Source organism: Chlorocebus sabaeus, chromosome 13, assembly GCF_047675955.1.
Source record: "Chlorocebus sabaeus isolate Y175 chromosome 13, mChlSab1.0.hap1, whole genome shotgun sequence".
Lineage (NCBI taxonomy): Eukaryota > Metazoa > Chordata > Mammalia > Primates > Cercopithecidae > Chlorocebus > Chlorocebus sabaeus.
Window position 1 is genome coordinate 86,790,210 of NC_132916.1, and position 6,083 is coordinate 86,796,292.

Genomic DNA, 6,083 nt, shown 5'->3' on the forward strand with positions numbered 1-6,083 from the left:
TACTGTGAATCCTGGCTGTGTGCAGATAATGGCTGAGAGCAAAGGTTCACATCAATTGGAGCTCCAGGAAGAGCTGTCTCTGTGGGGGAAAACATCACCTTCTGAGAACATGTGAGCATCACCCACAAAACAGACAAGGCAGAGGAGATCACTGTGACAAAGATAGTTGTCACATAATGATTAGCGAATGATCGCTCATAATAATCTCCTTCAATAGACTCTGCAAAGGAGACTTGATTATTTGAACATATAGCAGTGTTCGTCGTGACTGGGCTGTACTTGCAGCCTAATTTGTATTTTTACAGTTTGTGACATCGGAAAGCGTGAGGTAATTTTCAGTAGCTTATTAGGCGTTTCAAATTCAGTTTGTAGCGTTCACTACAAACAACCACCTTTTCATTTAGCAACGATTTAGCTGAGTTGGCTTGGGAGGGGACAACATCTGGGAAGCCACAGAGTCTCCAAGAAGTGTGAAGAGTAAGCAGCCATCAATTCCCACAGAGAACAGAACAGGAATACTCCCCTGTGGTCAGTACAGTGACAGCCTCAGTTTTCAATAGGGAGCCCCAGTGCAGATCTGGTTTGTAACCTCTGACTTGGTTTTGCACCTGATATCTCCTGGGAGCGACTGTCTGGTTGCCCGCCCCTGCAGGTGTGTAATCCCCATATGCTATGTGGGATTTGGAATTTTACCTATTGTATGTGAGTCCCCTTGAGATGTTGATAGGTTTTCTTTCCCAGATCCTGGTTTCCTGTGGGGACTAAAAAAAATCAGGTTCAATTAATGTCTCAGAAGGAAAAAAGAAAAATTAGGACTACTGGAAATGTTTGCCTGCTCTCAGCGGAGGGTGAATGAAGTGGTAGGAGTACAACACACATCAGGTTGCAAAAATTAGAGCCTACACTTATGCCCTGCAAACATCTGCAGAGTGGAAGAAATGGACAAGGTCAGATTTAAAAAAAAAAAAAAACCTGGGGAAACTGGAGCCCGTGCCACTCTGCACCCACCAGCGCACACACCCCCCACACCCGCTAGTGCATCTGGTGGGTGCATCAGACATCTGCAGAGTGGAATAAATGGACAAGGTCAGGTTTAAGAAAAATAAAACCTGGAGAAACTGGAGCCCGTACCACTCTGCACCCACCATTGCACACACACCCCACACCCACTAGTGTATACACACCCTGCATTTGTCAGTGCACATGCACCCCACATTCATGAATGCACACACCCCTTGCATCCACCAGTGGGCACACCCCCCGCATCTGGTAGTTTACACATATCCTATACCCGCTAGTGCACATGCACCCCACACCTCTTAGTGCATTGGCTGTGGGCTTTCTGGTGCCTTGACCTGGCCTTCTTTTCTTTGCTCCTCCCTGGAGAAACAAAGATTGTTTTCATTTCTTTGAGTCCTGTTCACTAATCTTTAATCTGCCAAGTGAATCAAATCCCACTGAACTAGTAAGTGGATTCTTCCATCTTGAATAATATTTGCATTTTAATGTCTGTCAACTACATAAATTACTGTAGTCCACCCTAGCCATGCTAATGATAGAAATTTTAGGCAGTTTGGTTGAAAAGACATGTCAGAGTAAATGTAAATATAGGTGGCTTGCTTTTCAAGTTACACAAATAGGTACAAATTGGACCAGAAACGAAATGTGTCTTCAAAAGTATTGGGATGTAGCAAACGGTATTTACTTTCTAATTTAACCAAAGAACTTTTGACATACATTCTTAGCATTGTTCCATCCAGTCTGAAAATCAAGAGCTAATGGTAGCAACATCAAGAAAACCCTGTGGGTTTTTGTTCTGATTTTTGCTTTCGTTTTTATTTTTATTTTTTTTTAGCATGTGACTAGAACTACATTAAAATATAAATATTTTGCTGAGACTGTTAGACCCTTCAAATAACTTGAGCTGTGGTGTTTAATTACACAGGAGGAAACCAGCAATCCACCGTTTTTAATATCACTTGTTCCTTAGAAATTCTGGCCAGTGTTTTTTTGCTGTATCAAATCAGCACACATTTCATAGAGCAGAAAGCATTGGGTAGAGATGTGGTTGAGTCGGTTGTTTGGCCATGTTAGCAGCCAGAGTGGGTAATTGCATAATCAATCCAATTAGCTAAGCCAAATTGAACTGAAAACAGGACTTGAAACAATCACATGCCTCGCTTCTCCCCTAATTTGCAATGTTTAGTTGAAATCTATCTGATCAAGCTATTTGATATGTATAAGTTCTATTTAATTAATGGAAACAAAAGAGTTTTTCAGAAAAAGCTCATTTTATCTAAAAGATTATGTAACTTAACAAGCCCCAAGAATTTTTTCTATGCCCTTTTGGATGGTTTTCCATATTTTTCCCTCCTTGGGCATAATGGTGAAACTTCCTTGTCACCCTACGTTTGTCATTATCACCTTATTATGTTGTCTAATTCAAACTGGGTGACAGTCGTCTCAAAATGTGACACATATTTTGGAAGAGAGATTGGGTTGAGTTTATAAGCATTTGGGGGTAAATACTGAAAATACTTCATCCCATAAAGAGAATTGGCAATACTGACGTAAAGAAAAGCAATGACAACAGCGTATGGATCAAATCAAGAGAATAATTGCCAAATCTCCACTTTATTTTGCAGTGTGACATGAGGATCTAATCTCTTTCACAATTGGAATGATCAATATCATTTGCAGCAGCTGGATCAATTCTGACACAATCTTCATCAACTGTTACAGTAACTAAAATGACCAAATCAATTTAATGGTTCAAAGCGTTCATTGTTTGTATGCAGTTTTTGTTTCTTCTTTAATAATTATGTTTAACCTGTACATATTTCAGACTCACTGCATGTACTCCAAAATTTCCAGAAATACATTCCATGTCTTGTACTAAGAACTGGAGTTAAGCCTACATAGACCACCCACCACCTTCCCCTGTCTCTATCTCCTACAATAACCCTTAATGCAGTAAGCACAAATGTTCACTTGTATGAAGGGCTTGGCTTAAGGCTAAAACCATTCCTCCCAGAAGAGTCTTTTCCAACTTTAATTATTTTCTCACTAACGAAAGGGTATTCTGGGGACAATGGAAACTTAAAAGTGAGAGAAGATGTAAGAAGAACAAGGAGAGAATAATGGAATGATGGCAGAGAAGGAGGCACTAGAAATCCATCCCCTAATATAAACAATAATTGCAATGGCAGAATTCATCTGATGTAAGTATTTGGGAACTCTAGAGGTTATTGCAGGCTTACAACTGACAGGAAAAAGCATGGATGGTAAATTGTAGTTAATACTGGCCAATTTTAGCTCTTAGCATGTCCTTGAATCAGCCTTCCCACACCTTGCAGGAGCCATGGTGGAAAATAAGAACTTGATCCCAGACATCAGGGATCCATGCTCTGATTGCTGCTTTTGATCACAGAGGTGTGGAGAAAGAGTCATTGACGACTGTCACTGCAACTCCCTCCATTTTTTCAAGTCCTTTTCCCTCTGGCTGATGTACCTTTCAGGGAATTTAAAGGGTTAGTACCCTTTTTCCCTCCCTCCATTTTTTTCTTTGTCGCTTTTGTGAGCCAGACATTAAAGACTAGAACATTCAAAACAAATATATCTATGAGGAAAATTAGAAATTAACCATACATGACCAGGGAAATGCTCAGAAAAAAACAGAAAATACCTGAAGTTTATAACTCAAGCTTATTCTTGGCACAGAGACAGCCTAAACCAGTTAAAATAGCAATAAAACAACAACCTCCACAACAAAGAAACAGCAAACCTCGGTGAAGGAGGAAATTAGAGGATTAGAATCAAGTATACATTTTCCAACAAAGGAAAATATTGAGAAAAGGACCTATGAATGAAATGGAAATATCAATAAAGGAAAGGAAAACCTACAAATACAACAAGAATTTCTGGATGTGAAAACTATCGTAACTGAAGTTTAAAATTCACTAGGGAGATTCAAGGAGAGATTCAAGTAAGTAGAAGAAAGAATCAGTGAACTCAAAGATAGGACAATTTAAAGTATTGAATCTGAGGAACAGAAAGAAAAAGATGGAAGAAAAGTAAACAGAGCCTAAGGGACATTTGGGACACCACCAACACCAGCATATGGATTGCTGGAGTCTCAGAAAAATAAGAATAAAAAGGGAGGGACAATATTCAATAAAATAGTGGCTAACACTTCCCAGATTTGATAAAAAGCATGAATGTAAACACAACAAATTTAAACATTTCACTATAACAAAATCAACTAAATACAAAATAAAACAGTAATGTAAAAATGAGGGAGAGGGACAAAAAGGCTATTTAGCATGTAGAAAACAGTCAAATGACAGAAGTTAGTCCCTTCTTATCAGCACTACTTTAAATATAAATGGATTAAATTCTCCAATCAAAAGACTGAGATTGGCAGAATTTAAAAACACATGATCTGTATACTATCTACAAAAGACTCACATCAGATCCAAAGGAACAAATAAATTAAAAGTAAAAGGAATTTTTTACTGTTTTCTGAAAATAGTAACCAAAAGAGAGCAGAGAGGCTATATGAATATCAGACAAAATCAACTTGTAAATTAAAAATTTATATAAAACAAACGACAGTAAATATTAACAAAAGGTGCAATACAACAAGAAGATATAACATTTATAAGCATTCACACACCTAATGACAGACTATCAAAATATATAAAGCAAAAACTGGCAGAATTGAAGACAGTTCTAAAATCATCATTGGAGACTTCAGTATCTCACTCCCAATAATAAATGGAAAACCCATACATAAGTAAGAAGCAAGAGCACTTATATGACACAATAAATCACTTAGATCTAATAGTTATAAACAGAACATGATACCCCAAAACAGCTTATACGTTCTTCCCAAGTATGTATAAAACATTTCCCAGAATAGATTATGTGTGAGGCCACACTAGGTTTCAATTAACTTTTTAAAATAGCTATTATTCAAAGTATCTTCTCTGACTACAACAGGATAAATTTAGAAATAAATAAGAGAAGTAAAACAGAAACATTCACAAATTTTACAATTAAACCACATGCTCTTACAAACAAATGGATCAAAGAAAAAAATTTAAATTATTTAAAAACTAATAAAAACAAAAACACAACATGCCAAAACTTAAAAAAACAGTGCTAAGGGGGAAATTTATAACTATCAACACACATTAAAAAAAGAAAAGGCTATAAAATTCATGACTTAACTTTACAACCTGAGAAACTAGAAAAACAGGAACAAACTAAACCCAAAGCTAGTGGAACAAATAAAATAATAAAGATTAGAGGGGAGATAAATGATGTAAGCATAGAAAACCAATAAAAAAATTGATAAAACCCAAAGTTGATTTTTTAAATGATTAACAAAATCGACAAAGCTTTAGCTAGACAGAGTAAGAACAAAAGAGAGAAGACTCAAACTGATAGTCAGCAATGAAAGTGGACATTACTACTGATACTACAGAAATAAAATTGGATCACCTAGAGATCAAAAGACAAATTCCTGGAAACACAAAACCCACCAAGACTAAATTACAAATAAATGCAAAATCTGAAAAGACATAAAACTATTAAGAAAAGTAAATCAGTGTTCAAAAATCTTCTGATGAAAAAATTCTTCAGACCTGATGGCTGCATTGGCAAATTCTATGAAACACTTCAAGAACTAATACCAATCCTTTTGCAATATTTTTAAAAATTGAAAAGGAGAGAATACTTTCTCACTCCTTCTAGAAAACCAGCGTTACTCTTATACCAAAGCCAGGCAAAGACAGAAAAAGGAAAGAAAACTACAGAAAGTAAACTTATAAACATTGATGACAAAATCCTCAACAAAATACTAACTGGATCCAGTAATATATTCAAAGGATTATACATCATTATCAAGTAGGATTTAATCCTGGAATACAAGGATAGTTCATCATATGAAAATCAGTCAATGTAATACAGCACATAGAATGAAGAAAAAAATACGATTATCTCAATTGATGCAGGAAAAGTATTGGCAAAATTTAACACCCATTTATACTAAAAACAACAAACTAGGGGTAGAAAGAAAT